The sequence below is a fragment of the Pinus tabuliformis genome, chromosome 6 (assembly GCF_031772625.1).
Source record: "Pinus tabuliformis cultivar Carrire ecotype Pingquan chromosome 6, CPIR1, whole genome shotgun sequence".
NCBI classification, from domain to species: domain Eukaryota; kingdom Viridiplantae; phylum Streptophyta; class Pinopsida; order Pinales; family Pinaceae; genus Pinus; species Pinus tabuliformis.
Window position 1 is genome coordinate 355,004,289 of NC_142292.1, and position 11,775 is coordinate 355,016,063.

The 11,775-nt window shown below is 39.2% G+C and overlaps 1 long non-coding RNA gene across 1 annotated transcript; it reads right to left on the reverse strand.

Annotated features, from left to right (window-relative positions):
• Positions 1-10,952: 10,952 nt before the first annotated feature.
• LOC149258777 (uncharacterized) lies at positions 10,953-11,455 on the reverse strand. The gene is made up of 2 exons (XR_016246384.1): positions 11,413-11,455; positions 10,953-11,231 (listed from the first exon to the last, which is right to left on the reverse strand). It is a non-coding gene; the product is annotated as an uncharacterized LOC149258777 (long non-coding RNA).
• Positions 11,456-11,775: the final 320 nt, after the last annotated feature.

An 11,775-nucleotide genomic window follows, 5' to 3' on the forward strand; every position in this document is an offset into this window, starting at 1 on the left:
GATCCAGTGAATGGACTAGAGTAGCAGATTTCTACTTTGCATTTGTAAATGGCAAATGCGGTTCGATTCGCTACTCCTAAGTTTATGAGATGAACAACAATAGAAACACAAACAAACTAACTAGACACGATCCCCAGCGGAGTCGCCATTTTGTTTTCGGGAAAAGTGTTTATTCAGAACGACCCTATCCCACTAGGTTGTGACAGAGACCTCAGAAACAAACAGGGAAAACTACTCTTGTATTCTCCTTTATGAACTATAAACGAAGATGAATAGGATGAACCAACCTGTGTCTTGCACTAGTCCTTTGATCCAATCTCTCTTCTCTTTGACAGCTTCCAGCTATTTGCTCCCTCACTTGCCCAGCGTCACCAAGTACTTGCAAGTTCATAGAAGAAAGAAACTACACAAAGACATGGATTTATGTTCATAAAAAGCTTAGGGTTAGATTTAAGCTAAACATACAAATATAACACACATCAATGATTATACAAGCATGTAGGAGAAACTCAAATAGTTTTATTGATAAAACAAGAAGATCCAGGAGGAGTTACAACCGATGATTCCTGATCCGGCATCAACCTCCCAGCATAGAATCCCTTCTTCACCTCCAAAAAAGCATAAATCACCCAATACTCTGATATCTATCACAAAACCAACAGCAATTCTCTACAATGTACAAAATTCCAGCCTCTGGATCTCTTGGTGAGGGATCCATATATAGATGTATGCAAAGAGGATGAGTCAGCTCATGAATTGATTAGTGGCTTCTCTCTATCAGTTCTTGCTTCCACTGGGAGACTGAGAGCCTCTTACTCATCACTGGTCGAATTTAGTGAGGCAAGTGTCATTGGAGAAGATTCTGGAAGCTTCCATTGTCTCTCCACCTCGTGGAATGGCTCTGCCACTTGTCATTTCCCGCTCAATGCACCCTAGTAGTGCATTCAAGTGCGTTGCAACGCACCTAGCCAGTGTATTTGGGTGTTTTGCAACGCAGATAGCTAGTGGAGCATCTGAAATGCTCCTGATTTGACTAGTTTTGAGCAGTTTCTGGTGGAGAACTTCTGGGAGAAGTTGTAATTTGTTGACCTTGTTTCTTTAGGAGCTGGAACAACACTTTTAGGGACTTAGGATCCCTTGGTTTATGGACATTTCATGCTTATAGTTGTAAGGCACAAAAACGTCTATAAAAAACGTCATCCAAGTCCCCCTCAGTGAGGAACATTGGATCCGCATGAGCATGCTTGTCTGATTTCTCCTTCTTCCTAGGCCTCGAATTCGTCTACTTGGTCCATTTCTACAATTTAAATGGATTGATCTACTCCTCACCCCCACCTCCTTCCTCCTCAGAGCCTTCCTTGTCAACAGTATGTGGAGAAGAAGATTCCTCAAATTCCTATGCGGATTCCTTAGCGGCGCGCTTTTTTTAGTGGTTGCCTTATCAACAACTTCTTTCTTCTCCTATCTGACTTTTTCTTAGGTTGCAGCCTGCTCAGCTTCTTTCTTTTTCTGCGTTTCTTTCTCTCGAGCAATAGCCCGTGCAACTTCCTTTTTCTTCTGCGTTGTTGTGGCCTGTGTTGGGGAACTTTCCCCATCCATTCTTGTCCCTACGCCGAGATCTAATGTCTTTCTCCACTCAACTGGCCATTTTTCTATGACTTCCTATACCTCTACGTCCATTACTAGGTATGGTAACTTGTACCATACTTTCTTAGGGTCTCGCCTCACACAGATGGATACATTATGAAAATATTCATTAAACTCCATGTAGGACTCCAATTTTCTAAGCAATGTTGGTGACAACCTTAGCCTCTAGTTGATCACAGTGCAAAGGTCCATTTCGACCAACAGCCAGAATACTTTCATCTCCATGACCTTTCGGTCCTTCGTTGACCATAGTGAAGCGAACTTTGCTACCTTGGTAAATCGTCATCTTTTTTAGGGAATTGGCTATCCTCTAGGAGCCTCCACATGACGAGGGCAATCAATAACATCAACTAGGCATAACGGAATGCCTTGTCGTCATCCTATGCTTCATGAAAATTCAATAAGAACTCATTGCAGAGGTACTGCACCCAATTGTATTGTACCTCCTTCGTGCATTGTGCAGCCAAGGAAATGACTAGCATCAACACCTCATCTGCATGACACGTTCTCATAATCTTGCAAGCCAATATCTAGGCAGCAAACTACACTACCCTGTAGGTGATAGAATGGATAGAGTATACGAGAGACTTCTTCACTAAGACATACTCGCGCTTCATTTTGTTCACAATTTATTTCTCTTGACTTTTTCCTCCAAAATCCTTGGTAGAGAAACCTTGCGATATGATGGATAAAAATATATCTATGATAGGGATGGGCTCTCCCAACCAGAGACACCCATCATGCACCAGTGTAAGCAATTGGCGTACACACACCACGTTGATAATTGTTTGGCTATAGTGTGGCACCCACAACATACTCAGCAACTCGGCTTTTTCAACCCTTGCGACCCACTTCATCGTCTCCAGTTGCGTGACTCTGGTCTCCTCATAGTAAATATTCACCAAATATTTGTTTGTCACCAAGTGCAAGAATTTCTCATGACCAACTAGATCCCATTCCTCCATTTTGAGTGCATGAATGCATCCTAATTGCACTCCTTCAAATGGAACTTTCTCTGGTAATAGTAGTGTAGAGACCATAAACTTGCCCAAATCCTGATCCTTGGGTACCTTCGCTTTTCTCTTTCATGGAGGGATATAATCTGGGAACCTAGTGATAGGCTCACCTCCTCAATATCCAACTCTTCAACTCCGTCATGAAGCTCCTCTTCATCTAGATCTAGGGGTTCATATGGCTATTTTGCTTTCTCCCTCTTCCCTTTCTGCCGAACTTCTGTAGGGTTCTTTCTTGGTGACTATCTCACTGGTGCAACCCATGGTTTCTTTTGCTTCTCCTTAGCAGTGGATGGTTTAGGCCTAGGCGACCTCAGTGTCATAGGAACAGATGGTGTAGCTTCCATTTCCGACACAATTTCAAGGGCTGTGACATCAAAGACAGTGTCTTCAGAGATAGCGACTTCAGAGATGGCGACTTCTGTGGGGTTAATTGCTGTCATTTTCTCAAATATGAGCTCACGGTTCCACTCAGGCTACTATGATAGAAGTACCTCCCAATATTCTTGGTTCATAGGTTTAATACAATAGAGCTTACAAATAATTTTTAGAAGGCAAAGTTCTCTACTGGAGTCCAAAATTCCAGATTTATAGGTAATTTTGAATTCAAATCCAATTGTTCCCTCAAATTTCTGCTCATAAATGCTTCTTTGGTGGCAGATTTCCAAATATTTGCGCCATAAATGTAGCCTACCTACTCATCCTAATAGGATTTTAACCATCCAATCAGCTACAATGTATCCAATGGCTATTTTTAGACTCATCTACACAACACCATCCTCCATGGCACAACTCCTCCTGGCGCACTTCTGAGTTCCCTCATGCAACCCCCTTACTTAATTTTCCCATTCTTCAAGAAGTGAAGTTTATAGTACCGTACTTCCTTGCAGCTTCCTGGAGTATTAAGATTGTCCTACTACCATGTAGTCATTGCACAGGGGTAGGATCCCCTTGATATAACTTCAGTTGACTCCCATTGACTTTTCCAATAAATATTTCTCTATTCAGCTTTGCAAGCTGAACCGCGCCACCATCTGTAATTTCCTTGAGTACATAGGGCCCCAACCAGTGCATTTGAAACTTCCCAGGGAACTTCGTAAACTTGCTATCATATAGTAGCACTAAATCATTCACCTTGAAAGTGCACAACTTAATATGTTGGTCTTCTTCTGATTCCATCAACTGCGTGAGGCGCTTCTTCATAGTCGCGTGGTCTGCCATATCAATCGATGTTGTAGTTTGGAAACTCAACATAATACATTCCATAGGCATCATGGCCTCTATCCCATAGACCAATCTGCATGGGTTTTTTCCAGTTAACTTCTTACACATCATCCTATATGCCCATATGATCGCTAGTATGCGCACATACAAGTCGTTTCTCTACACATTTCAGACCTTCGTCAATGCATTCTCCAAGATTTTTTTAAATGCTTCAACCATGCCATTTTCCTGAGGATAATAGGTCATACTCTTTTGATGATAGACTTTAAATTCTTCGAGCATCACAGAAATAGTTTGATTCATAAAGTGCATACCCTTGCCACTCATCAGTATCTTAGGACACCCAAACCTTGTCAAGACATACTCAAATAAGAACTTCGCGGCTGTAGTGGTGCTACAGTCCTTCACCAGTTGTGCTTCTACCCACCTTGTCTAGTATTCATTCGCAGTAATAATATACTACGCATCAGTATTTTCCCTGGGGGTTGTATCAGCCCCACAAAGTCAATAACCCATTTGTCAAACACCTATAATGATGTCTGAGGATTCAAGGGAAATTCATCCCTTCGCGATGGTTTTCCTGTCCTCTGACATGCATCATATGCCTTGCAATATGCCTTAGAATCCTTTTTTAGTGTTTGCCACCATAATCTTGCATGCAGAATCTTTTGCGCAGTCGCTCCACCTGCATAGTGTCCTCCTACCACTCCATGTGCTTTGGCAAGGATACTAGATCATTCAAACTCTGAATGTATTGGTACGGTATTTCATCAGTACCCATGTTATATAAGTGTCCGGAAATCACAGAAAAGTTAGTTTCGCGGACCACCAATTCCTTATTCTACTGAGTATAATATCCTTCCAGGGTTGTTCCAGTAGTTAGAAACTAAATTATATCAGCAAAGTGATCATCTGCGACCCATACAACAAAGAGTTGTGTATCCGACAACCCTTCTTCCAAACTAGTTGGTTCTTCTCCTATCTCAATTTTGAATAGATGATCTGGTACCGCATTTAACCATCCTAGTTTCACAATCACCTAAAAGTCATACTCCTGAAACAGTAATAACCACCTACAGATCTTCCGTCCCAACACAGGCTTGTTGACTAGGTACTTGAGAGTGAAGTGATCTATATACATTTTGAAATGTGCGCCCAAAAAATAATTTCAAAAATTCTATAGTGTGTAGACCATCTCCAATCCTTCATGCTCAGTATTTGAATAATTCTTCTTAGCCTTTGATAGTTTCTAGCTCGTGAAGGCTATAGGGTGATCTATCTCACCTTCACCTAGTTGGGTGAATACCGCACCCAATGCAATACAAGAGGCATCCACATGCACATTGAACTCTTTCTTCCAGTTGGGAAACACCAAAATAGGCACAGTTACCATCTTTTCATTTAATTCATCTTAACTGCATTGACACTCTTCCTTCCAGTGGAAGGTCGTGTCCTTCTTCAATAATTTCTCCATCGACGTGATTATCTGTGCATAAGCTTTGATGAACTTTCTATAGTAACTTGTGTGCCCCAATGTTGGACGCAACTGTTTTACATTCCTCGGAGCTTCTAAATGGACAATCACTACTATTTTTGTAGTATCTACCATCAATCCTTGCTTGCATACCACATGACCTAGAAATATCCCATAAGACATGCAAAAGATGTGCTTCTTCAAATTTAGAGCAATTTGGTATCTGTGATAAGTATCCAACATGAGGCGCATAATTGCAACATGGCATTTTACCAACCCAAACATAGTCCAATCATCAAAACATTCTTCTAAGAATTTATGGATGGATTAATTAATGTTGCAATTAAAATTCTTGGAAATATCATGGCCACATTCTTCAGCCTGAATGGGATCACCTTATATTGGAAACATCCCCATTTCGTCACGAAGGTTATCTTGCTGTGATCCTATGGCACTAATCTTAATCTAATGGTACCTTTAGAACCCATCAGTGAATGAATAATCTTCCTGCCCTCCAACATTCTCCAAATCTTCGTTCGTAAATGGTGTTGGAAATGGGTTATGAACGCATGCATCATTAAGCTTCCCCAGGTCTACGCATATTTTGATTTCACGCTGCTGCTTCTTCTCTTGAAATACCATAGGGCTTACCCAATTAGATTCTTCTACTACCTCAATAATTCTTGCTTGCAACTTTTTGTTTATATTTTTTCCCACCTTTCCTTATACTTTGGATTCATCCAGTAAGGTCTCTATTTCACGGGCTTTGCATCAGGCTTTAAAGTGATCTTCATCATTCCCAAATCCCCTACTATTCCCTTCAGGTCCGAGAACATGATAGGAAACAAGTCCTGGTATTCGTGCAACAGCTCCACAACTTTATCAATTATATGTTCATCCCAATAATCACCTATATTTGCAAACTTAGGTTGTGTGTCAGATCCAATGTTTACTTGACTGGTCTTCAAAGGTCCTACTATATCAGGGTTCTCTTCTTTAGGTCTTTCAACCTCACCCTATCCTTCAGTCTCTCGAATATTGATTTTTCAAATATCATCTTCTTCTTCTTCTACAGTCACATTGTAGCATTCTAATGCATGGCGTAGCTGCGTACTCCAGTCCAGTTGAACCCATTCTACCGACTCTTTAGGCATTCTAAAGATAACCACCTCAATTTCCTTGAGAACTTCCTCAATTCATTTGAATCCATCATCAAAGTTAAAAGTTAATAAGAAGCTCTCCATCAAGATGTCCCGTTCAGTTGTCCCATGGCATAGCTCTATTTCGAAATACCAGTGCATTGCGATAGTATCGAGCATATGACAGAATATAGGTATGCATTCTGGTTCTAGCTCTTCTCCCCAAGCTTTAGTCCACCACTCCAAGTGCTTGCATGAATCATCCCTTCCTCTACATTTCTTGATCATCCAGGTCTTAGCGTATCCAAACCTTAGCTTCATCACTCGCTTGTATTCCTTCCATCTAGCGAATCTTTCCTTATGCGTACCCCACCCATGGACAGGCACAACACGCAGTGCCAATTCAAGTACTAGAAATCGATGTTCCTTGGGCACCTCCCTTTCAAAATCATAAAGATATTAACATCATTTAAGCCATCATAATGCAAGATATTTCTTACCTCTGTCGATACACACCAAAACAATTTGGTCATCATATTGCAACATAGCGTAGAGACTTCATGCAACTGATTCTGCTAGTATTTGAGCTCTTCATCTAAGTCTGAGGTACAGGAATTGTCTCTATCCCACATGATCCACCCATCTGTAGTGGGATTGATCCAATCTTCATTGTGTACAATTATCATGTATATCTTATCTACATCATCATCCTCCTCATAGTCGCAGACCGGTTCAGTGTAGCACACTCCTTTAGCAGGGTCCAGTAGAATAATAACCCTGATCGCCTTCTTCTCGAATATCATCCTTCACTTCTTCAGATTAATCATCACATCCATGTTGAAGGCCCGACCAATTCCTTGTAGCATAGGGTAAGGATTGGCGCCATCCACTATTTCAATTACCTCAAAGTCAGTCAACGCACTCAATCCTTCAATGTCCACTGTTACCCCATACATGCACCCCTTAGGAATGATCTTCTAGTGATTGGCCATGTGAAGCTATATAGGATACCATTGTAGCGCATGCCTCCTCATCCTTTCCCATATCTACTTTGATAGTACATTCACATCATAACCCAAATCCAAGATGACTTGGTCCATTTCATACTCCCCGATCTACACAGTTAGCCTCATATCGCACCTGGTCCATTTCTTGTGTTTACCTAATTTCCTTATAGCGCATTGTTCTGAAGGGATGTTAATTTTTCCTATATAATTGTCAATAAGCTCCTAGATCCCTTCTACCACCTTATGATCCCTTAACAGCTTCATACAAGTTTTGAGAAAAGTGGCTAATAGCAAAGGATCCACATCTTGAACTTCACTATTTCCAACTGGTTTTTCCTGACTCCCAGATGTAGAATCCTCAACAAATTTCTTCTTAGCTTCCATGAAAGTTTCTTTAGCTTGGTTGAGTTCAAACCGAACTTCCTCTTCAGCATCATGGTACATCCATCCCTCAGTTTCTGGTTGCTTTCCTTTATCTTCTCCTATATCCATACCACTGTGCCTCACGTATTAATACTTTGACACTCTTCACAAGGCTCCACCCTCATCATCTGGATGTTCTGCGTAGGTTTTTGTGTCTTTGTCTCCTACATCTTGGCAATCAGCACTAGACAATATTCTATTACATGATTGAATTGTCTGCAATATTGACAAGATAGATGTGTTGGGTTCTAACAATTGCATCCAAAATGTCCAGCTTTGCCATGGTTAAAAAAAATAACTTGTCCATGACCTCTGCCAGCCCCTCCTAGTCTTCCTCTTCCATGACCTTGGAATCCTCTACACAATGCACCCACGCCCTGATCCTGAGGCCGATTTTCTATGTGCATTGGATAGGTAGGGTTTCGCTACATCATTAATTCGTAGCTTCGGCAATTTTTCTCATCATGTCCAACTGATTTACAAAAGGTACAAAAAAATTGTTGTGTGTTTGAACAAACTTCCGCAAGAGGTGACAATTATCAGTTGCATGCTTCCTAGCTATTTGACAATGGTACTCCTGTTCTTGGTCCAACACTATTTTCTAGCTTTATGGGGATAGATCCTTCCCCAATAAGATACTTTTGATAACTGGGCAATGGTCCTTATCGCGATCGTGGCCCTTGCATTTCAAGCACCAAACATCAGTGCACACCACAGGCTGGGCCTCCTTTCCTGTTTCTAAGCTCTACAACTCCATGTGCAGACTTGTCAGTTGTGAGTGAATCTGTTGTACTCCAATGTTTGTATCTTGTATTGGCGAGGCTTCCAACCTCATCGTGATTTCCACAGCTTCTTCTTTTGTTCCCATATTATTTTGTGATAATGGTAATCTTAGGTGAGGAAACAACGAAGTGATGTACCAATATATGTGTTGATCATACGTGATGTTCATATTAGCCTGCAGGATCAAACATTGATCAAAATCCCACGAGGTTTCATTTACCAATTTTTTATCTCCCTAAACTTTGTAACAGACTACGCTTGAGACTTAGGCTTCTTAAACTCAATGTTCAATTCTTGCGGAGTCTCTGCCAATGCCGCGCCAGGTATTTCTTGACAGAACTTGATATAGCAAGTCAATGCCCTATCCTACAGCGTTGTGACCAGCTACACTTTCTTTAGATTATCATCAGTGCTCACTACTACATGTAGGGGGGTTTTAAGACAATATTTGAGTCAATTGTCTTAACTTAAGACAAAATGAAACTTGTGTATTGTCTTAAATATTGACTCTAAGCGGGTGTCTGAAAATATAATGTCTCAAAATTTTTCTCTTTAAAGACAATATAGAACACATATTATTATTGTCTCTATAAAGACAATTTGATTTGTCTCTCTAGAGACAATTTCATTTGTGTCTCTTTAGAGACAATTACATTTTTGTCTTTTTAGAGACAATTCCATAATTCAAACTATTGTCTCTCTAGAGACAATATAAAAAATTAAAATAAATAAAATAAATGTCCATAATTCAAACTATTGTCTCTCTAGAGACAATAAAAAAACTATTTAAAAAAAAATAAATGTCCATAATTCAAACTATTGTCTCTCTAGAGACAATATAAAAAACTATTTAAAAATAAATAAATGTCCATAATTCAAACTATTGTCTCTCTAGAGACAATATAAAAAATTATTTAAAAAAAATAAATGTCCATAATTCAAACTATTATCTCTCTAGAGACAATAAAAGAAATTATTTAAAAAAAAAAAAATCTACTCAAACTATTGTCTCGGATTTGCTCCTGCCAAAAATTATTTAAAAAAAATAAATCTGCTCAAAATACTTCATGAGAAGCATAATACTTCAACAATAAAATACCATCGAACCGAGATAAGGTATGGAAGTAAACAGTGTTAATATTCCTTCTCTCAGCAACTAAACCTAAGTGCATTAGAAATTGTGATAACATGTTATGACTTCTTTCTTCAAATTCAGGCATGATGAAGGCAGAATCCTCACTGAAAAATATTTGAGTAGCATAATCAGGCATGGCTGCAATATCATTACGAGGGTATACAATTAAGTAATCGACTGCGTAAGGGACATGAACATCATTGACAAGAATAGTCTTTGTATCGGCAACAATGAAAGGTTTCATGTCCTTACGCCTAGTTGGGAGTGTTGTTACATAATTGGGATAATGAGGTTTCCTAACCATAGATTTCATTGCTTGTGGTTCTCCACCCACTATGCCAGAATTAATTAATTCCCTAAGTTGGGAATTAATTTCATCCTCGCTAAGAGTGACCTCCTTGTCCTGCATCCCTGAAATATACAAGCGAAGGAATAACCCTGAGATAACTTCCTTTTCATAATCCTCGACAACTTTCATAACCACTTTCATGATCATGTTAAAGACATCCATGTTTGGAACAGCATTCCCATGAGAATCATTTAAAGAAATAGTTGTTTTAGTGACGGTAAATGAAAGATCCCCTGTAGGGACTTTAATCACATAACCAATGGTAAATTTCCCATATGCAAAACTGGTATTATAAGCGTACTTAATCAACAGTCGCATGACAGCCAATGAAATAACTTCAAAGTCAGCGCATCGCAGATATGGTGATCTAAACTTGAGTTCCACTATCCTCAATCCATCATATGCATCCTTGCAGTGTTCACTCTCAATGATACTGTTTAAACGTAGAAGATACTCTTCGAATAATAAAACTGTAAAATTTGTCATGTTATTTCCAGTCATTTTAGTAGTGAACACTGTAGTTGCAATGCTCCTACCAATCTATCTGTGTATCCATCTCTATCTACCTATCCATCCATCCATCCATTCAACTATATGCATGTCTGGATATACATATGTAAGCCTGCAGATCTATGTTTTATAGTGTGTGCTCTCCTAAAATTTGGGATATGCGTGCACATTGCATTTATAGGGTGTGCCTTGGGAAGTATGTATCTATTTTGACTTTTTCTCCATCTCATTTGCAAGGAGAAAAGATATATCGAACTGGTTAACATTAAATAACAAGGACTTGACAATTACTGTACAATAAATAAACCATGCTCATCCTGATTCAGGGACCAAATAAATTCCCTGGTCCATTAAATCAGAGAAACATACACCAGAGAAAATTCAGGAAAACAAAAATATTCGATAATACAAAAAATTACAAGCTACACAGGCAGCATCCTCAAAACTGCCAGCGCTCTAGTTGCACCTCTGCTTCAGTTAGGTCTTTCTGAGCTTTCTTCCTACGATAAAATATTGGGCAGTCACGACTGCAATAAGGATAGGACATCAATGTAAGTATAAAAGAGATAGTAATTGTAAAAATTTAAAAAAAAAATCCTATTAATTAAAAACAAATGCATGATCACACAAATGTTACAAAATACATCCATAATGTAAATTTAAATCATGTTATGAAAATTTAGTACTTGAAATATAGCATTCAAAAACCTTGTGCAAAGAACATCTTGGTGCAGAGAGCCTTGGCACCGCTAACATTGTGTCCATAGTTTACCAAAGAGCATTTCTAATTCCCTCAGTGACATTGATCAAATATTAGTGTCATATGATAGAAAATCTAGGTGAGAACAATAGACACAAGGCCTACTTTAAATTCTTTAAATAAAGAGTAATGGTATTAGAATACCAGCTTACCATTTGCAACTGTTTTCTAATACAATTATGCTTCTCTTCCTTTGCAATGTGAACAAAGTGTCTGATCTGCTTTGATGCAATGGCAACATGAAATCAGGTAACATCATGAATTTCAGTATGAAGCAACCTAACCAAACATTCTTATTATAAGAAAGCTAG